Source organism: Polypterus senegalus, chromosome 8, assembly GCF_016835505.1.
Source record: "Polypterus senegalus isolate Bchr_013 chromosome 8, ASM1683550v1, whole genome shotgun sequence".
Taxonomy (NCBI): domain Eukaryota; kingdom Metazoa; phylum Chordata; class Cladistia; order Polypteriformes; family Polypteridae; genus Polypterus; species Polypterus senegalus.
In genome coordinates, this window is record NC_053161.1 from 56,938,445 (window position 1) to 56,961,507 (window position 23,063).

The 23,063-nt window shown below is 39.8% G+C and overlaps 1 protein-coding gene across 2 annotated transcripts in view; it reads right to left on the minus strand.

Moving 5' to 3' along the window:
* The window catches only part of LOC120533955 (proton myo-inositol cotransporter), a 480,413-nt gene that overhangs the window by 255,869 nt on the left and 201,481 nt on the right, over nucleotides 1-23,063 (minus strand). The gene's annotated exons all lie outside the window — the stretch shown is intronic.

The window sequence follows — 23,063 nt, forward strand, 5'->3', positions numbered from 1 at the left end:
TTGGGGATCTTTGAGAGGACGGCCACCCGGAACGACTGGCAGCGGTCTGAGTGGGCGTCCCTTCTGGCGCCCTACCTAAAGGGGCCCGCGCAGCGAGCCTATTATGACCTCCCTGAGGAGGAGGCCGCGGACTATAAGCCCCTGAAACAGGAGATCCTGGCACGCTACGGCATTACGCTGAGCCAGCAGGCGAGTGAATGGCGGAGCTGGCAGTTTGACCCGAGAAGCCGGCCCGAGCACAGGCCTTCGACTTCTGGGGCAAACGGGCGGTGGCTGCGGCCCGAGGGCCCCCAAGCCCGGAAGGTCGTTGAGCATGTGGCCTGTGAGGGCCTGGTCAACGCACTGCCCGGCTCCCTCGCCCAGCAGGTTCGGCGCCACCCCTATACGGACATGCCAGGACTCCTGGAAGTCCTGGAGCGGCAGCTCGCGGTTTTCCGAGCCGGGGGGGCAGAAAGGCAAGCTCGCGGGAACCGGCCGGGACGGGTGGCCACGCCCGAGCCCTCTCGACGCTGCAGAAGCACCTCCCAGACCCCGAGAAAGCCGGCCTCTCCGCGCTGTTACAAGTGTGGAGAGACCGGCCACCTGCTACCAACCTGCCCGCTGAACACCCCCCTGGAGCCGATGGACTGCACCTGGACCTCGGCAGAAAGGTACTGTACTCCGCCGCACCCCTGGCAAGTCCAACACGGAGTGGTGTTAGTAAACGGGCACTCGGTGGTGGCTCTTTTCGACTCCGGCAGCAACATAACTATTGTTGCTCGCCGTTATGTCTTACCGCGACAGTGACTAAGCAAACATGTACGAGTCACTTGTGTACACGGAGAGACCAGGACTTACCGTTCCGCAGCATGCTATCTTTCCTGGAGGGGGGAATTGTCCAAACTGTTGGTCGCGGTGTTGCCCGAACCCCCCTTTCCAGTGATCCTGGGACAAGACTGGTCACAAAGAAAAAGCGGTAAGGCACGCACCGCTCCTGGGGCCTCACTGGGTCTGGTTATGGAGGGACAAGGCACCCTTCCTGTGGTCTCCACGCCATGCACTGAGGCAAGCCACAATGGCGCAGGCACAAGGGGGGTGGGTTCTCAGGCAACACGCTCTGAACCGGGACCTCCCACCGGCGAAGGGACGAACCAAGGAGCACATCCCCCCAGCCTTTCATTAGATCCCCTGAGCGGCCTGGACCACCAGTTTCGCTCCACGCCCGCCTCGTTTAAGAGAGAACAATGAAATGACGATTCCCGCGGTTTGCCAGGAATGCATTGTTCTGCCAGGCAGCTCACAAGCGGATGGTTCCATGCCACGTGGCCCCTTCTTTGTCTTGGAAAATGATCTGCTGTATCGGGTGGCAACTCACGAGGGCGAGGTGCGGAAGCTGCTGCTAGTTCCGCGTACCTTCCAGCGGGAGGTATGCGAGCTAGCTCACACACACCTCTTAGGCGCCCACCTCGGGCCGAGAAAACGTTGGAGAGAATCAAGATCCGCTTTTACTGGCCCGGGATCAACGAGGAGGTCCGGCGCTTCTGTCAGTCCTGTCCGGACTGCCAGATTCGCCAGATTCCTAGGAGGGACCGTGCTCCTCTCGTCCCCGATACCCCTGATAGATGTGCCCTTTGACCGGATAGGGGTCGACTTAGTAGGACCTCTGGAGCCCTCCAACCGTGGCCATAAGTATATATTGGTCATGGTTGATTATGCAACCCGTACCCAGAGGCGGTTCCCCGCGCCCGCTACCACCAAAAACATCGCGACGGAACTAGTCAACCTCTTCTCACGAGTGGGTATCCCTAAAGAAGTCCTCACGGACAGGGTACTCCCTTCACTTCAGATACGCTCAGGAGGTTGCCAGATTACTGAGAATAAAGCACCTGAAGACGCCTGTCTACCACCCCTAAACAGACGGCCTGGTAGAACGTTTTAACCAGACGCTTAAACAGATGCTTCGCAAGGTAGTCGGCGCTGACGGCAGGAATTGGGATCAACTCCTCCTGCTCGTGCTCTTTGCCTACCGGGAGGTACCCCAGGCCTCGACGGGCTTCTCCCCTTTTGAATTATTATATGGGCGACAACCCCGGGGACTTTTGGACATCCTAAAAGAAGGCTGGGAGGCTGAGGCCCTTCCCTCCTCTAATATATTGGAGTATGTAGCGCAACTGCGCCGACAGGCTCACCAAAATCAGCCCCCTCCTCAAAGAGCACGTGACTCGTGCGCAGGCAGCGCAGGCCCGGTGTTACAACCGCAACTCTGTCCTCCGGGAGTTCCACCCGGGGATCGAAAGTGATGGTACTCGCTCCCACCTCCCACTCCAAGTTATTAGCTCACTGGCTGGGGCCATACGAGGTTAAGGAGAGAAAGGGGCTCGCCGACTATTTAGTCAAGCAACCTAATCATCGATCGGCGAGAGGATCTATCATGTTCATTTGTTAAAGCCATGGAAGGACAGGAGGAGACTCAAACACATAGATCCCTCCCTATTCACTAGCACGGTTGCCCTTAACCTCGGCGACGAGCTAACGCCTGCATAACGGCGGAGATTACCCAGGCCATCACGCCATCCCGAGTGGTGAGCGAGTCGCCAGGCCGGACCTCGCTGATTGCCCACGATATAGTCACGGAACCCGGAGTAGTCGTCCGGGAGAGGCCCTACAGACTCCCGGAGGCAAAACGGCCGAGGTGGAACTGGAGGTACAGCGGATGCTGGACTCGGACATTATCGAGGAAAGCCACAGTCCCTGGTCCAGTCCGATTGACCTCGTTCCTAAGCCGGACGGATCCTGGAGATTCTGTAATGACTTTAGACGTCTAAACCAGGTCTCCAAGTTCGATGCCTACCCAATGCCCCGCATTGACGACCTCCTCGAGCGGCTGGGTGCGGCTCGATATCTGACTACTCTTGATATGACAAAAGGGTATTGGCAAATTCCCTTAACGGCATCTGCAAAAGAAAAAACTGCCTTTAGCACCCCTAGCGGACATTGGCAATACAAGGTCCTCCCATTTGGGCTGCACGGGGCCCCTGCGACCTTCTGAACGTCTGGTGGATAGAGTGCTGAAGCCCCACCAGTCCTATAGTGCCGCCTACCTGGATGACGCCGTCATCTATTCCGGCACCTGGGAGGAGCATCTATTGCAGCTCTCTGCTGTCCTCGCGACACTGGCTAAAGCCGGCCTCCGCATTAACCCCCGTAAGTGTTTTTTTGGCTTGAAGGAAGGCCAAGTATTTAGGCTACCTTGTGGGACGAGGACAGGTGAGACCCCAATGTTCCAAAGTCAAAGACATCCTGGAATGGCCCCGTCCGAATACCAAGAGACAGGTGCAAGCTTTCTTGGGGTTAGCGGGGTACTACCGCCAGTTCGTGCCCCGTTTCTCCGAAAGGGCAGCACCCTTGACTAGCTTGACAAAGAAGGGCGCTCCCCTGCATGTGGTATGGACCGACAGAGCAGAACACGCATTCAGTGACCTGAAACAGGCCCTTACGTCGGCACCTGTATTGCGGACCCCAGATTTGGGCTACCTTTTATCCTCCAGACCGACGCTTCGGACACAGGCCTGGGCGCCGTGTTGAGCCAGAGCGTTGATGGTGTCGAGCACCCCGTGATGTACCTAAGCCGGAAATTGTTGGACCGAGAGACCAGGTACGCGGCGGTGGAGAGGGAAGCCCTGGCTATTAAGTGGGCCGTGACTTATCTCCGGTATTACCTGTTGGGTCGCGAATTCACTCTGGTGACTGACCACGCTGCGCTTCAGTGGATGTCCCTCCACAAAGAGTTGAATTCGCGGGTCACCAGGTGGTTCCTGGACTTACAGCCCTATAAGTTCACAGTTACTTATCGCCGCGGCGGCCTTCAGGCCAACGCCGATGCCCTCTCTCGCATCCACAACCTCTCGGTTAGGTCCGCCCGACCGGATGGTCTTGGGCTGAGGGGGGGGGTCGTCACGCATGCGCGAGTAGGAGGCCGCGGGCGGACCCGAAATCGCTTCGAAGGACGTTTGTCGGTAGGGAATGGCGGGTACTAACCTTTCTGCTCTCTTTTAGGAAAAAGACGCTCCGCCATCATAACCTGACCACACCACGTCCACTTCCGCCCTTCCTCCGCCATCTTCCCTGACGTCACGAATCCAATCATCCCTCACGACTACTTCCCAGCATTCTTCCACTTCCGGCTCCTCCTATATAAAAATGGCTGCCGGCGCCTGTGAAGTCGTCACGCGCATGAACAATATTTTTGTTTGTACCCTTGACCTTGGTTGCTTTCTTTTGTTTACAGTATACGGGGCCAGAAACCCCAACTCTTTACGCTGTGTTGTGTTATTTCTTTACAATGTATATATATGTACAGTGGTGTGAAAAACTATTTGTCCCCTTCCTGATTTCTTTTTCTTTTGCATGTTTGTCACACAAAATGTTTCTGATCATGAAACACATTTAACCATTAGTCAAATATAACACAAGTAAACACAAAATGCAGTTCTTAAATGATGGTTTTTATTATTAAGGGAGAAAAAAAATCCAAACCTACATGGCCCTGTATGAAAAAGTAATTGCCCCTTGTTAAAAAATAACCTAACTGTGGTGTATCACACCTGAGTTCAATTTCCGTAGCCACCCCCAGGCCTGATTACTGCCACACCTGTTTCAATCAAGAAATCACTTAAATAGGAGCTGCCTGACACAGAGAAGTAGACCAAAAGCACCCCAAAAGCTAGACATCATGCCAAGATCCAAAGACATTCAGGAACAAATGAGAACAGAAGTAATTGAGATCTATCAGTCTGGTAAAGGTTATAAAGCCATTTCTAAAGCTTTGGGACTCCAGCGAACCACAGTGAGAGCCATTATCCACAAATGGCAAAAACATTTAACAGTAGTGAACCTTCCCAGGAGTGGCCGGCCGACCAAAATTACCCCAAGAGCACAGAGACGACTCATCCGAGAGGTCACAAAAGACCCCAGGACAACGTCTAAAGAACTGCAGGCCTCACTTGCCTCAATTAAGGTCAGTGTTCACGACTCCACCATAAGAAAGAGACTGGGCAAAAACGGCCTGCATGGCAGATTTCCAAGACGCAAACCACTGTTAAGCAAAAAGAACATTAGGGCTCATCTCAATTTTGCTAAGAAACATCTCAATGATTGCCAAGACTTTTGGGAAAATACCTTGTGGACTGTTGAGACAAAAGTTGAACTCTTTGGAAGGCAAATGTCACGTTACATCTGGCGTAAAAGGAACACAGCATTTCAGAAAAAGAACATCATACCAACAGTAAAATATGGTGGTGGTAGTGTGATGGTCTGGGGTTGTTTTGCTGCTTCAGGACCTGGAAGGCTTGCTGTGATCGATGGAACCATGAATTCTACTGTCTACCAAAAAATCCTGAAGGAGAATGTCCGGCCATCTGTTTTTCAACTCAAGCTGAAGCAACCTTGGGTGCTGCAACAGGACAATGACCCAAAACACACCAGCAAATCCACCTCTGAATGGCTGAAGAAAAACAAAATGACGACTTTGGAGTGGCCTAGTCTAAGTCCTGACCTGAATCCAATTGAGATGCTATGGCATGACCTTAAAAAGGCGGTTCATGCTAGAAAACCCTCAAATAAAGCTGAATTACAACAATTCTGCAAAGATGAGTGGGCCAAAATTCCTCCAGAGCGCTGTAAAAGACTCATTTCAAGTTATCGCAAACGCTTGATTGCAGTTATTGCTGCTAAGGGTGGCCCAACCAGTTATTAGTTATGCAACAGAATAAGAAATCAGGAAGGGGGCAAATAGTTTTTCACACCACTGTATATATATATATATATATGTAGACTCAAACCCATTATGACAGCAGCAATCCAAGCTGTGAGAAAACAGTAAAAAGGAGGCGTGTCAGACGTCGTGCTACATTTTCTGATGCAGCTAGACGAAAATAACTTTGTGACGCTGCCACCAAATACACAAAACAATTACTTTGACAATCATGTTACATTATTTTTAAAATGTTTCCTTTTCTTTTTCACAACCTCTTTAACACAAGACATCGCTGTGAAGCTGGTATTTTGTATATATATATATATATATATATATATATATATATATATATATATATATATATATATATATATATATATATATATATATATATATATATATATGACAGCAACACTCATAACAGTGACAAAACACTTACATTGACAATCATGTTACTTTTTTTTAAAATGTTTCCTTTACTTTTTCACAACTTCTTTAATACACTACTTCTCCGCTGCGAAGCGTGGGTATTTTGCTAGTCTATACTAATAAAAGGTAAAGCCCTCACGGACTGACTGACTGACTGACTGAATCACTCACTCACTCATCACTAATTCTCAAAACTTCCCGTGTAGGTGGAAGGCTGAAATTTGGCAGGGTCATTCCTTACAGCTTACTTACAAAATACTTTTGCACGTATATGATTATGAGGTTGTCAGGTCGGATTATGAAGACATGCACAAGAGTGGAGGACCGACAGTGCCATCCCGGCCGGTTAATGGCAGGGGCGTCTCACCAGTCTACACGAGACCCACCGCGACGGTCCCCAAAAGGCGCTCATCTCTTCAGCGAAGACGTCTCTCTACACTATATAAAAGAAAAAGGAAAGTTTCCTTTCTTTACACCTTTTTTTCCTTTTATCCCAAACCAAAGCCTTTTTCTCTTAACACTGCAGAGGACACAAAACTAATTTTCTTTAATTGCTGGTAATGCCAGTAAGGCACATTACCAGAGGCAGAAATTTGGACGTTCACATAGAAAATGTAATTTCTATACCACAACCATCGTGTAGCACCTTTCAAAAGGGATCTACTACCAAGAGATGATCCATATACATTTTAGCTGCTGTTAATACTACTTACCTGTTGTGTTACACCGTCTTGAAAATGTAGTTTACCTGAAACCACTCCAGTAGTGCTCAATGTATCTTTACTTCTTAAAACGTTAATGTTTTACTGTTTAATAATTTATAGACTACATTTTATTTTTTTCCCTTGCACTCAGTGACCAAAGCCAATGGGTAATCAGCTATATATATATATATATATATATATATATATATATACTAGCAAAATACCAGCTTCAGGCAAGTACTGCATTAAAATTTTTATTAAGAAGAAAATTTAACCTTTTTAAACTGAGGGAAAATATGCAAATAATTATTTGTTAAGGATCTTTTTGTATACCATGTTGTCAGTTCGGCCCTCCGGTTGTAACATGACCAAGCTGTGCGCTGAGCCTACTCTTGAGCATGTAACTTACAGTTGGCCATGTGAACAGTAATCTTGTCTCAAATCTCACAGCTTGGATTGCTGCAGTCATAATCGGTTTGATTTTCATGGTTTGTTTCAATTATGACAGTATTTGCAGGATTTGTTGTGTTGAAGTGACATTTGGCATCTGTCAAGCGTTGTAAGCACACAACCGGTTTCAGAGATAAAATCACATCCAATTTTTGAGAGTTTAAACATTCATAAACATCAAAGTGTCCACTACTGAAATTGTCACCTGTGAATCTAAGATGTTTAAGAGGCATTGGTGATTGTCGAAAGGTGTAAAATATTTGGCCATTTCAGTACATTTGAAAGCAACAACCGAACAATTCAGCGGCAGCCATCAACTCACATGCAGAACCATAGGTGAAGGGCTTAAGCATTTCACTCTTATAGTGCTCCTGTGTAGTATAATTATCTCCTGTACCATCATCAGTCCACACCTTGAACCTGTACCAGTCATTCAATACATAAGACACAATGTTTCTCCGGATATCAAGAGTGAGTCTGATATGGCCGTGCAATATGTAACAAAGAGAATGGAAAAGGTAGGCGCCATCTCCGGGCATGGAAACCACTCGGTAAGTGACAGTTCTTTGATCGATGGTGATCACCTCGATAGACATGTTAATGGGGGTATGGTTGGAACGATAAAGGAAATGGGTACCTGAACAATGTAAACTAAGTCTAAAATACCTATACAATAACTATAATCGTAATAAACGAACAATAAAACAGTGGAGAAACCGTGGATTAAATAAAAAGGCTGCAGTTATCAGCAGGGAGACGTGAATACCGTGGCGAAGCAAGGAAGGCAATGAAGAGACCGGAGTGACGGACAGCCTTATATAGGCAGGCCGCCAACAACGTGGGAGGTGTGGGGATGGGGGACCCAACGCCACCTCACACGGCGACCGAGCTGCAGGCTATTACCGTATATATGTACATAAGTAGGATTCAGTTAGCGCTGGGAACCCGCGTACCAAATTTCTTGAAGATGGGTCCATAGGTAACAAAGGACGTTGGAAAGTTCAATATGCCAGCCAACAGTGACATCATACCACCAAAATAAGTACCTACATCGGTTTCGGTTAGCGCATGGAAGCCGCCTACCAAATTTCGTGAAGATGGGGCCATAAATAAGAAAGTTTAACATGGCAGACGTTGTCGACTGTTATGACCGTTACGCGTAGAATTTCTGAATGAAACCTGCTTAACTTTTGTAAGTAAGCTGTAAAGAATGAGTCCGCCAAATTTCAGCCTTCTACCTACATGGGAAGTTGGAGAATTAGTGATGAGTCAGTGAGTCAGTTAATCAGTCAGTGAGGGCTTTGCCTCTAATTAGTATAGATTAATCATTTTTATATGAATAGCTGTGGGTTGTGGAACGAATCATCTGAGTTTCCATTATTTCTTATGGGGGAAATTTGTTTTGATATACGAGTGCTTTGGATTGCGAGCACGTTTCCGGAACGAATTATGCTTGCACACCAAGGTTCCACTGAACTTAGTTTTCGTTTGAAAAGAATGCTCAAATTGTTACATAATAGTCTGCATAAATGTGTATTTTATGCTTTGTTGTCAGTTTTGAATTATTATTTTTCATATTTTTAGATAACTTCTGTTGATTTTGTTTATAATTGGCTAACTGTCCACTATCTCTTTAAGTTTGTCTATGTTCCTTGTTGTTCATGGTTGGAGCCTCAGGAGATGAGCCCTCCCTCTGGCTATTTAAACAGAGCAGAGAAGGATCAGGAGTAGGATATAATTCAGTTTGTATTTAGAGTTATTTTGAGTATTGCTATTTTCATTAAAATTCTTTTGATTTTTATTGAATTCTAGATTCTGTTTAAGGACTATGGTTATTAAATTGAGTATAGAGACTTATGAAATTTGGATTGTGTTTAGGTCTGAAACTGAACCATTAGTTGAATCAAGCGATAGTGATGAAAATTTGAACTGGTCATTAGATGTTAAAGTGGTTAGTGAAAATTATGCATACGGCACTGTATGACCAAATCACCATGATATACGTAGTGAATTCAGTCCCATGAAGTTTCACCCAGGTACAAGTAGCTTTGTGAGAAAAAAAAGCAAAATGATTGTTGTCAAGTACAAGGACAAGAAAAACATTAGATCCCTAAGTACCATTCATAATGCAGCAACTGTTGATGTTTGTTTAAGGAAAAAAGTGTAAGTCACTAAGCCTTGCACCGAGGTAGTCTATAATAACACTAGGGCTGTGTCAATTGTGCAGATCATGCACTGACATTCTAACCTCTGATGCATAAGCAACATAAAAAATATAAGAAAAGTGCACAAGTGTATCTTCCTACTGTATTTATGTTGATATCTTAGTATTAACAAGTATTATTCACAACAAAAAACTTTATTGGTGATCAGTAAATTGGCCGATCAGAAGAAAATATTTTTTTAGCACCTGCCTTTTCAACTTTTATGATAATTTAGTTGGAGTGCACCTTTACACAAGGTATTGCAGTAGTTGACTGCAACTGTTTTTGCTGGGAAGTTACCGAAAACAGAAGCAGTAAGTGTAGACTTTACTAAAAAGAAAAGTGGAATTAAAGAAATAGATAAAAGAAAGACATAGGTTAAAGAACATTGAGCAGTAAACTGTGTCACACACGTGCAGGCAGCTTAATGGCTTGAGTAAGGGCAATTCCAAGTCATACTGGGATGTGGCCCTCTTAACATCACTTCCGGGACCGAGCCTATCGAAGGAGACCATGCCGGCTCCAGTCCCTGTGATGTCACGTTTGGGCTCGAACCAATGGCTGAAGACCTTCATTAGCCCGACCCCTTTGATCTCACTTCCTGTCTTCCCCTTTAAAAGCCTCCACCTTTTCCCTATTCCCTCAGTTCTGTATTGGACTTGGTTTTGTGCACATCAGTGCTGTATCAACTTGAGCAACTTTGCAGCCAAGAAACAATTATACGGGTGGCTGCCCCAAACTTTGGTATGACTCTGTATTGAGTTTGTGATAACTGAGAAAAAGTAATCGAAGGATTCATCCTGTGCAGTTCGACAAGTGGCATGAAAAGCTACTTTAATTAATTTAAAGTTTTTTATTTTGTCCTTTAATTTAAACAAACACTGTCTGAGGAGTTTAAGTGGTGAGTGAGCTTGTTTTAAGTACAGAAGCTTACAATTTCAATTAGAAAAAGAAGAGATAAAGAAGAATGTAAAATCACTGCTTAGTAAATAATAAGGTTGTTAGCTTAACAGCAAAATGTGTCTATTTTACTTGCTTGTTAGCCTTATGTTTTTCTTGATAAAAATCTTATGAACATTTGACAAATTTGCAGCTTTTTCAAAGGTTTGGGTACAGTGTTTATTTGTTAGTCTATTATACGGTATATGTTTTGGAAAGAAACAAGTACTGCTTTATTAAAATGGTAATCCATATTTATAATTACACCTCAAGAATTAGGAATGTCTTGTTGGTACACTGGGGGAGAAAAACATCATTAATATAGTAATTGTACACTTTTAACAGCAAAATGCTGTAGTGCATTTAAGGATTAAAAATAATTAAAACCTACAAGTGCATATATATTTACATTTAAACAGTGTTTAACTGCCAATATCAATAAATTGAATCAATGTGTGAGAATACATATATTTCTTTACTGAACAAATGTTAAAAACTACTGGTTTTTACATTAAGCTTTGTTTCATATACCATAAGTACATAACAGAAGAAATTAAACAATATGACAACTTTGAATTACAAGAAGCATTTTATTTACTATCAAGCCATATGTACAGTATTATGGATAAATATTTTCTCTATAAATTTTTTTAAAAGTATGTATTTTAAGGGAATTTTATTCATTTCAGTATTTATGGCCATTGAACAATACACCTACAGGGCTTCATTTTGTTAATCAAAAATGAACAAGTAAAATGTGTGGTTTATACCAAAATTAACACCTTAATATAGAACATCAGGCTTCTTTGTGTCTGGTTATGCAGGAGCTTAGAGTAAAGAGATAAATAAAATAAAAATCTTGAATAAGTATTGGAATCAGCTTATTAATTTTACAGTATTAACATTATATCAGTGATCGGTATTGGCTCAAAAAAAACCTGATAGGAGCATCCCTAGTGGCATTTACTTCCGTTCAAGTCACATCCAGATGTGGTAGCAACAGAAAACACCAGTTCTGCATGGGTTGTACATTTCATAGTGCGAGCACCTGACAACCCACTCTCCAAAAGCACTCATTCAGAGTGCAACTTTACCTACTTTACGGATGCAGCAGTCTGGCCGGAAAGACTATTTTCTGCTTCACAATTGATGAATATTTTCAAACAAAAATCACTTGTGCCCTAAGCAGCCGCTATGGCTTATCTATCAGATAAGATCAAACTCCAGCAGATACATTCACATCTACAGGTAAAATTCCGTTACAACGAATATCTTTACAATGAAATTTTCATTACAACAAAGTATTTTTATGGTCCTGACAGTTTCCCCATATGACACGAGTCTATAGACATCTTGTTACTACGAAATACATTCAACTGATACTTTCATTACAACGAAGTGACCTTGAAATGCTTGAATGAATTATCCACAAAGCAGTTAGTTCTGTGGTCGCAGCTCAGTTGTGCACAATGATCCCCAAACAGAAACATTGTAAAAAACAATTCTTTCCCTGGCAGTTCATTGTAACGGAATTTTACCTGTACTTTTCAGTGTAAAAACCTATGTAAACTTATTAGCAGGAATAAAAAAGAACTTGGTGGAACCTGACAGTTAATGTTAATATCATTTACATTAGCAGTGCAACTATACTGAAACAGACTTGTACACTAAACACTGTGAACATTTTGTGGTGTGTAAAGCTGGCAGAAGTAATAATAATAATTAATTACATTTATATAGCACTCTTCTCAGTATTCAAAGCGCTATCCACACAGTGAGGAACCGGGAAGCGAACCCACAATCTTCTACAGTCTCCTTACTGCAAAGCAGCAGCACTACCACTGTACCACCTGTGAGGACAAAAGTTAAGTGCAAATCTCAGCAAGAATTCCTTCCTGAAAAGTTGTGTAGGTATCAGGATGAAAATTTGTGGGAGCAGAACTGAAAAATAAGCGACTCACAGTCTTCTATTAGGCACAAACACATACAATTCAAATGTGTAACCCCTATTCAAATATACTGGAACAAAAATATTTTTAACATGAAACATTCAAATTACAGTTATTCATTCATGGGACATCCCTACTTTGTAACAGAGAAAGAATGTTCAAAAAATGACTTAATCTTGCCATAATGAATTAGGCTATGATGGTTAGACTGGGAATTATATGAGTTTATAATTGGCTGTGGATCAAACTACTTCATTATGCAATAAACACTGGCCCCTTAGCCACTTGTACTGCTGATGCAAATTCTTTCTTGCATTTACTCAAAACAGTAGGGAAAGAAAGAGGAACTTTTCCCCCATAACTTTTATTTCCATGCGTAAACCTCTAATAATTATTTGGTTTAATTTAGATATACTGCAATTACATGTTGTTTATTTAAGAAATAAACTATTGTATTAATATTTATACAATTTTGTGACTTTTTGGAGTCTATTTTTATTTTAAAAATTAACGGAAAAAACACTTTAAGCTTCTCCCTCTAACTTTCCCTCTCTCGTATATCTGTTTATTTGTTTTGACAAAAATAGCATGGGTCATGATAAATCAATTGACTTTTGTCTGCCACTATTTATTTAACAAACATACCATTTGTTTACATGTTATTTACCTAGACTCACCCCCCCCCCTTAGATTATTAGTCAAATTTAGTTAGTCTGAGAATTTCCACTAACAAAAAAGTTTCATAAATAATTGAATAATTTTAATAAATGTATGTATTTATTAATTAAACTAAATACTTAAATATTAAAATAATAATAAATTGCAAATGCAAACACTATGCATAAACCAACATAATCATGTACTGCATATTTAAATCTATCAATTCATCCAATATCTGAGCTCAATTATCCAACTTAAGCCATGGAAAACATCAGTCTATTAATGGATACATTCTGTTATGATATCCTGAAACAAGTTCAAAATAGCAAAAAGGGTAAATAGGTCTTAAAAGAATACAAAAGCTGGACCAGGGGCCTCGTGTATAAAACCTGCTTATGCTAAGAAATATGAGTAACCTATTCTTTATGCAAAAGTTGGCATTTATAAAAAACACAAACTTGGCATGAAAATTGGATTAACATTACAGGAAATTTTGATCATCTAGGTCCAAAGAAACTTTTTTGATGTTGGCATTTCAGTGACTTTAAGAAGTAAGACGATGAAGTGAACATAAAATTTCATTTTACTGCACATTTCAATGACATGTGTCACATTCCAATGTTCTTGAAATGCTCTTAGTACGGTTAACTGACATGGTCTCTCAAAACAGCTGTCTTCATCATTCGTACATAATACTTAATGCATATGCTTAATGTAATTTGCCTTAGCATGTTGCCCATCTATTTTGCTTATAGAACAGGTATGGCTCTGTGTTGTACAACAAAATTGGGAATGGCAGCGTTGGCTCTTTTGGTGGATATTGCAAATGGCCCACTGTGTAACAATTTTTTTGACTCATGATAATTGGCATATAAACCAGTTTAGACTTCCTATAACCATCATCTAGAAGTTGTGTGCTGAACTTCAGCCTACATTACAGAGCAGAAAACACACAATCCCTGTTCCATTACAGGTTTTAACAACCATAGAGTATTTTTAAACATGAAGTATCTGACCGATCTTGCAGTCATCCCTGAGCTGTGGCATGCCATCTGCATGTAATGGCATAATTAAGATGCTACCCAGATACATCCAGTTTCCTAATGGTCAGGATGAGGAAGCCAAGATCAAAAGGTAACTTGCAGCAATGTAATCAGTGCAGTTGACTGCACACATGTTCTGATAAAGGCACCATCTAAGAGTCTGCTTTTGGAAACAGAAAGCATTTTCATTTAATTAATAAGAAATTAAAATGCAATGCTTTAATGTGTTTCACTAACTTAGATGCAAGGTGGCCCAACTCAACCCACAACTACTTATTTTATTAAGCATTAGTGTGGGTGGAATGCTTCAAGGTTATGCTGTGTATGATGGTTGGCTGTTAAATCTGTTGTTATCCTTTGTTATAAATAAATTGTATTATTTAGTTTATTGCAGCAAGCACGTGTGGGTTATTTTTAAAAAAATATTCTTTCACTAGGTCTACATTACAACAGAGAAAGTGAAAATTATTTAGCTTAGACTTAAACCGATTTATTTAAATCTCTTCATATTTCTGGTGTGAAAGGAAGATCTTTGGGTGGGTAGAAGTTAAAATTCTCATACACACTAGATTAAATTGGTGTACCTGGGCGAGCGTTTTGTTTTTGCTTTTTTTAATTAATTGCAGGCATTACCAAAGGCAACATTTAACGCTAGAATCCCTGAAGCCTGTGAAAATATTCATAATGCCGGGCCAACTTAATTTATTTGTACTTCCTCATCAATGCGTTAATTCCGCACATTTGTTTTGCAAATGTGTCAGTTGGCTGGAGGCAGGCAACCTGCTATTCCATCCTTCACTGAGGCAACTGAAGTCAGACACAAAATTCTCACAGCTGAAGTCTGTTTATCTGGGAGTGAGGTGTCTGGGATTGTATTAGAAAATAATATATTGCTATTTGAAATATATACACTTCATGTGTGTTCCGTGTCTACAATGATCTGTGTAAATTAGGGAGGCAAGAAATGTTGAACACATAACTAAAACAGATTTTTTTTTTCAAATGTTATGGTAATAACGACAAAAAGTTGACGTGAAGTGTATAATGTGTGAAGACTGAAGTCCAAATATTAAATAAAAACTTTCACAAAAGGTTTTATAAAACAAGTGTGTTTGTATTTAAGAATAAATCCAAAGAAAAAGAAATTGTTCAATTTACATGTTGCTGTCAATGTGTGAAAACTGAAACCCAAATATCAATCAATACAAAGGGAAGATGTTTGCATGCATGTATGTGTTTGCATGTTTCACACTTGAAATTCGGCTGGCTCACTGATATTTGTTTTGCTGGTGCAGTAGTAAGAACTGCTCCTTTGAGTGGTGGGCTGCTTTTATTGTTACTACTAGCAAAATACCCACAATTTGCAGCTGCGAAGTACTGCCTTAAAATTTTTATTAAGAAGAAAATTAAACCTTTTTAAACTGAGGGAAAATATACCAATAATTATTTGTTAAGGATCTCTTTGTATACCACATTGTGAGTTCGGCCCTCCGGTTGTAATATGACCAAGCTGTGCGCTGAGCTTACTTTTGAGCATGCAACGTACAGTTGGCCATGTGAAAAGTAATCTTGTTTCAAATTTCATAAGCTTAGTTAAACTTTTCCTCTCCTATAGAAAATGGTACATAACTTGTCAATTCTGATCTTTAAACTCATGTGGTCAGGATGGATAAGTGCTTTAGGTAATTAAGCTTCTAACCTCTATACAGTGGCATTCATATGCTCACAACTAGTTTACACTGGGTTACCCTTCCACACGCATAGTTTGCATATGTGCATGTGAGATGTTGTTCTAAACATTTCTACTAGATTTAGCAAGAAACTAAAAACTTATACTTCACAAATGTTATTACTTTTCAGTTATAGTGATACCAATACATTACATTATCTAGCTTTATTTTACCTATAAAGTTGCAATTAATAGTTCTCAGTATCAACGTAGGTGTACTTATGGTTTGGTGTCGGTGGTGCTTTGTTTCTTTTGTGGTGGGCTTTCTACAGCACACACAGAAGGATCTTCAGCTTGTTTTCTTTATTTGTTCAGGGGTTCTTCTCCTTTGCCTTGGTCACATCATCTGGTTGTAGGCAGCTTTTCATTTCACAGTTTTTACACACAGTTATAGGTAATAGTGAGCTCTATTATAGAGAAGTTACGACCAGACTGAGCAGTGAACTGAATATAAAGAGCCTAAATCTGGTGTGGGCAATGGTTTTTAAAGAAAGCAGTAGACATTTTGCCATTGGTTTCTTTGGTGTATATTAGCCTCATCCTTTTTGGTTGACAACTCGTGTAATGTTTTGTCCATTAAAGTTTCCAATTGATGAATTATGCGTCTTTGCTCAAGCCAAATATTTTAGATGGAATCAGGAGAAGACATCTCTGGGGTGTCACCTGATTACTGATCATTTTATCAGCTATAGCCCAGAGACTGCATTCGAAAGAGACCCTGTGGTGGGAAACCTGACACTATTCTGGGAATTAAGAGGGCCTGGCAGTTTGGTTTTTGGCAACGTCTTGTATACCAAAGCAGGGCAAAATGTGTAATACCAGTTTGTCCTAAATAGGATATCAACGCAATGGCAGTTCAAAGATATGTGCATGTTGTTTGCTTATTGCAAAAAGAATTGCATTGATGGCACACTGCTATTGCTCTCTCCACTCAGTTGCTGTCATTTGCTGTCACTCACATGTTTTTCTTTTATTTGTTACTCTCACAGAGAGACCAGCAAACGTAATGTTTTTGTAGCTCTCCACTTCAGTCATTAAAATCTCAAGCTCCCACCCACTGAAGATTCATTTTCTGGCTTTTGTCTTCTGTCCTCACAGGGTTTGTAATAAAGACATCACTCAAGAACATAATCAAATTTAAATGGTGATTAGATCATAAATATTTAAAAAAGGAGTTTTTATTTTAAGCTATACATGGTTACTGGCGGGAGATAACTGAGTTTCACTAAAAGCACATGCACAAAGTTTTAAGTTGATTTTGGATTTATAAAGGAACTTGACATGCACATAACGTATGCACTATTTTATACATCCGATTTTCTTTTCTTGTGCATTCGCCATTTTTCTTCCTCAAGTATAAGTAAAATTTAAGAATGGAATCTAAGTAAGAGTCTATACATAAGGCTTCAGGAGTTCACTAGTCTAAGCCTCATAAACAGACCTCAACCTAGGTAGCCTGGCCACCAAACTTCAAACCAAACAAAAATGGGACTTAGGCTTTCAAAGTTCAAAAAACTTCAAAATGTCTTCAAAGAGCAAGAGAAGAGAGAGAAAAAACAAAAACATATGGCTAATATTTTAGGGTGGCTGTGGTTAAGAGATGTAATTGACTAATCAACTAAAATCTTTAGTCAAATTGTACTTTCTTAATTGACTAATGGTCCCTATCCATCCCCCACAATGAATGACTCTCCAGTCTTTGAAAAGGCTAATTAATCATGGTAGCAGCTGCACTACATTCAGCAGAAAAAGGATCCCCAAAACAGTGGGCAAAATTCTCCTTTGTGTGGAAGTATTTCACCTCAAAAATCTGAGAAAGTGGTTGTTTGATCATTGTGTGGTGCTCCACAATAGCACTAGCTCAATGTACAAACATCTACGAGGAAAGATTATGGAAGTACATAGTAGGATGACAATACCATAAGTAACCCACTAATTCTTAGTTAGCTGTTTGACAATAATTTATTGGTTGTGAAGCTGGTTGACTTAAGAAAGTCCTGCTTATGACTAGCATTAAAGCTTATGACTAGCATTAAAACAAAAGTTAGAACCACAGTATTTCTTTGAAGAGAAGAGATAAACTGCCTGATAAATACACTTATCGGTTGTCGTTATTATTACTCGTGAGTGTGCTTAAGTAAATTAACGTTTCAGTGCACAGGCTAGCAAAATACAAAAGACAAGTCTGTTAAATTAACTTATTTAACTAGAGTTACATTTTCACCACTTGCTCATATATTTATGCCAGGGTTGGCAAACTATAACTTTCTATCTGTCACCTCATGTATCTGAAAGAAAACTACTTATCAGTGCATAATCCAGCTCAGTTAATAGTCATCACCCAAACTGAAAGAGAAGGAAGTGCTGCTGGGAAGCTGACTTTTCTGAAAAGAACAGTTTCTACTGCAGTTTAGATTGCAAACGCATAGACCATACAGCTCAGCAAAATCCTGCTTTTAACGTTAAAAAGGTACGAATAGAAGAATATCTTAACTAAAGTTATTCTGGGCTCTTTCCGCGTTTTCAAGTTGGTGCATATAGGCTGATGAACATCCATCTACCAGGAAAGTTATTCTGAATGCTGTTTATAAAGTGTTGAACAATGTAAAGGTTTTCTCCCATTTCTTCTCTTTGCCTCATTTGTTTGAAAGAGTATTTTTTAGCAGAAGGTGTTTCAAATGAATCGATTTGAATGATGTACAGAATTTTCAGCACAAGATTTTTGATTGTTTATTAATGCACACTTATGTGGTAACTTACTGACTAAGACATCTAGTAGGCTGCTTTTGAAAGTGAAACATTGCTAATGAACACCCATCCATCCATCCATTATCCTACCCACTATATCCTAACTGCAGAGTCACAGGGGTCTGCTGGAGCCAAGCCCAGCCAACAGAGGGCACAAGGCAGGAAACAAACTCCGGTGAGGGTGCCAGCCCACCTCACGCCATATTAATGATAATAATACCTTTTCTTAATATAGCATCTTTCCCATACTCAAAGTGCTTATCATTAAGAATTTAAAGTTAACAGATTCACCACATTTGTTTCAGCCCTACTTGTCACTGTTTTTAAAAATAATAAATGTTTAAATGTGATGATGGCAATAGCAAGCAATGGATTGAAAAAAATCACATTATGCAGTCACTGCCACTGCAGAACAAAGTGCAAACCTCTACAAAAGTTGGCAATGCAAAAATTAACTGTTAAAGAATTTAAGTTTAACTTACAACTATTTCATTCTCTGCAGCTGTAAAAGTATAATAATATTGGTTTTTTAACACAGTCTTCTCTTCTAGAGATACGAGTTGTCTGTATACTTTGTCTTCCAGTTGGTATCATTCAGATTTTACAAACATTATTAAGCCGTTCTATGCTAAATATGCATGCAACAACAACAACATTTATTTCTATAGCACATTTTCAAACAAACAATATAGCTCAAAGTGCTTTACATGATGAAGAAAGAGAAAAAAGACAAAACAAATAATTACAATTAGGGAACACTAATTAGCATAGAATAAAAGTAAGGTCCAATGGCCAGGGAAAAAAAACTCCAGACAGCTGGAGAAAAAAATAAAATCTGCAGGGGTTCCAGGCCACAAGACGGATGGATTTTTTTAAATAAACGTGAAATGAGTCGAAGTGTGTCCATTTAGTTGTGATTTTTCATATTTTGATGTTTTCAAATCTATATATCAAATTATTCAATAAATATTAAAATACAGCCCACATTCATATGCCTATTTGGTATTTGGTCAAAATAAGTTGCTAGATCAATTAATCAATTAAAACAGTGTACATATTAATTGTTTATAAAATAGCCATCTGTGTCAAAACTGTAACAGCTAATTGAAGGATTCAAAACTAGCTCAAAAAGCAAGGGAGAACAAAAGCGAATGTGTGCAAAGAAATACTTAAGCAGATACAGTGTTAGTGTGTAAAATACCAGTGAGAGAAGAATTTCATAATCCAAGACTATCTACAGTCAAGCACTATAACAGAGAGACAGCTACACAAATACACATTAAGAAATAGGAAAGACCAAAGTAAAAAAAAGATTCCAATCCAGTCTGTCTTAAAGTAAAAAAAAGGTACATTAAAAAAAAGACGATTAGCATAAATGAAAAAAAAGTGCTACAAGCACTTTCATATATGTACTTGTAAACATTTTATTTTTATACTGTATTGAGGATTTGTTCTTTTCTGTGTATTTTATTGTATCGACCCCCTTTTTTGACACTCACTGCACACTCAACCTACCTGGAAAGAGATCTCTTTTTCAACTGTTTCCCCAGGGTTTCTTCCATTTTTTCCCTACAAAGGTTTTTTGGAAGTTTTTCCTTGACTTCTCAGAGAGTCAAGGCTGAGGGGCTGTTAAGAGGCAGGGCCTGTTAAAGCCCATTGCGGTACTTCTTGTGTGATTTTGGGCTATACAAAAATAAATTGTATTGTATTGTATTTCATGATTAATAAAAAATAAAATCATATAAGAAATCACAAAGCATTTTTTTATTTCCTGAAAAGTACATACATAACACAAAAATTTTAATAATGACAAATTAACTCCAATGGGCAAAACCTTACATGTGTAGATTTTGGTCATTGTATATTTTACATTATTTAACCCAAAAAATTTTGCATTTCCCCCCAATATAACCTGAAGAAAGATATTTTATTATGAAAAAGTAGTGAATACAAATGAATAATCCCAGTGTCTATTGTCAAGTCTCAATTTATTTTGAAAAGATACACTGTAGTGAGATGTCAAGTAAAATTACCTGTTATTGGCTAATGAAAAAGATTACAATATACAAGCTTTCGAGACCATTCCGGCCCCTTCTTCAGGCTAGAACTGTTACATCCTCACAGTTTTCTTAATGATGTTTGATCCCAAAAACATTTTAAATAAAACAACATTAATTATGTTGTTATAAATTCAAACTGATTTACAGTGACTGAAATATGATCATAGGACTCTAATAGAATTAAGAATGAGTTCTTTTTTTGTAACTTTTTGTAACAGTCTGCTGTAATATACAAGATCCACCATTATATTAAGACGATTATTAAATAAATTTCATTGTTGTAAAAAAAATTATTTAGTGGTAAACCTGCCTCCTCCAAAACAGCTCATACCAATTTAGAAGCAACAGATCGGTCATTCTACACAGAAGCAATCTAGGAAATGTTCTTCACTGATAACCATCATTATATCAGTTATGTTTTATTGATGTTTTTGATCAATTAAAAACTTTTTAGAAAGTCCTAACTATAGGAAAGAAAAAAAAAGTTTCAGGGAGACATATCCAGTGAATACAGTAGTTGAAGAAACAATGGAATGCACATGGAGGCTATAACAGATAATGCATACCTAATGTAAGCGGCGAAGAAGGTCTTGTGCCAATGTAATACTTGCGTCCAGGACAGAAAATTATTTCAAAACATTCCCCTTTTGTTTTTTTTAAGTTTTGCATTTCTGTGATGTTTAATGCAATATTTGATAACACAATACTGCCCTATATTCTAGGGATAAATTTACAATGTGAATTACAAACATGCTGTTAGCTCTCTCTTCAGCACTCAGAATACAAGTGAAGAGGCAAGCTGAAACAGGTTTTGATGAAAATGAGTGAAAACAAAAGGCAAGCAGCTAGGTGATTATGCAAATAGTATTTCCATAACATGTTTACAAACTCAGTCTCATTAATTTCATGACAGTCCTCCCAGTTCTAAACATCACTATAGACAAGGCATCTGTCTAAAGAATTTAAAGCTAGGTGTCACCAGTGAGGAATCTACTTATGGTGACGCTCTACATCTCTCACTAATCATCCTTCCCTGAGGCAGCAAAGATGACATGCAAACAGCCATTCCTCAATTAAAGAAGATCTTTCTTAACCAGCTGTAGATCTGGATTTCTTAAATTGTGATGCAGCTTTTCCTGTAGAATGGCTCTTTTCTTTTCTTTCTTTTTTGTAGTTAATTCAAAATACAGTAGCAAGGGATGCTTGGTACCAACGATTTGCCATTTCGGGAGTAGTTCCTGCTCAGTAAGTTATACCATCTCAGACTTCATACCACTGGACAGCCGAGACTATGACGTTTAAAAATGACATGTCACATGGCCATGTTAAAACAATAGGAACAGCCCAGGCTTGCATAATTAAGCTCCCGTCTCTTGCATATAACAACAGCAAATATATACAAGCTACATATCAACATTTACAGCAGATTCTCTGGAATAAAACAAGCCCAACCTTGTTTTTCTGTGGTGGACCAATCATAAATGATCCTTCATATAATAATAGCTGGGCACAACTGGCTGGCACCAACTGTCTGGCATTTTTGAGCTTCATACCATTGTAGAGCTGTGATAGAGATGTTTCCAATAATTGGTATCATGCCAATGTTTGAAAAAAAGTGAGCAAAATAAACAAAAATGCCTGATTTTGTTTGTGTGTGTGTGTTTGTATCTGAGAAATTCTTTATATATTATATGAATATTTCATTCTATTTTAAATAAATGTTACATTATTTATATTCATATATTGGGCATCCCTACACAAACAATTCTGGAGGTGGAAGGGACACCAATGGTGCCAAATGCTTATTTCTTTAGACAGGTAGAGTTGACATGTCTGGGAACACCTCAGATGTAAAAAAAACTGACCTGACATTGCTTGCACAGGAGATACACTGTATCAGAAAACAAACATTTGAAGAAAAAAAAAAAGAGGTGCATCCGTGGGTAGTGTATCCTACTATCTGTAGTATCTGAATCCCTCTGTGTATATAGTGATTACCAGATGCTGCCTAGCTTAAAGTTCCCAGGATCATTTAAAAAGTGTAGGAAGTACAGGCTTAAGCTTTAGGACACCCAAAATCTAGTATACCTGAGTTACCAACATCCCTGAGACCCAAGAGGTTTTACCATTTAGACCAAAGCTAAAAAAATATTTTAACTTTTTGTAGGAAGTGCCAGTCAGTCACATGGTCAGAAGGACAGAGGCAATTCCGGGGTCAAAGACATTTTAAAGGACTGATGGGAACCCAGCAAGCGAGCCAGAGTTTTGTGGTAGCAGACAGAGCTTGCTGGCAGGTGTGGAGGAGAGATTTGGAAATTTAAATATTATTGTGTTTATTTGTTTATTTTGGTGGAGGTGCTTTGGGCACTATTTACTTGAAAAAAGAAATTAAACAGCTTCTTGGTGTTTTAATA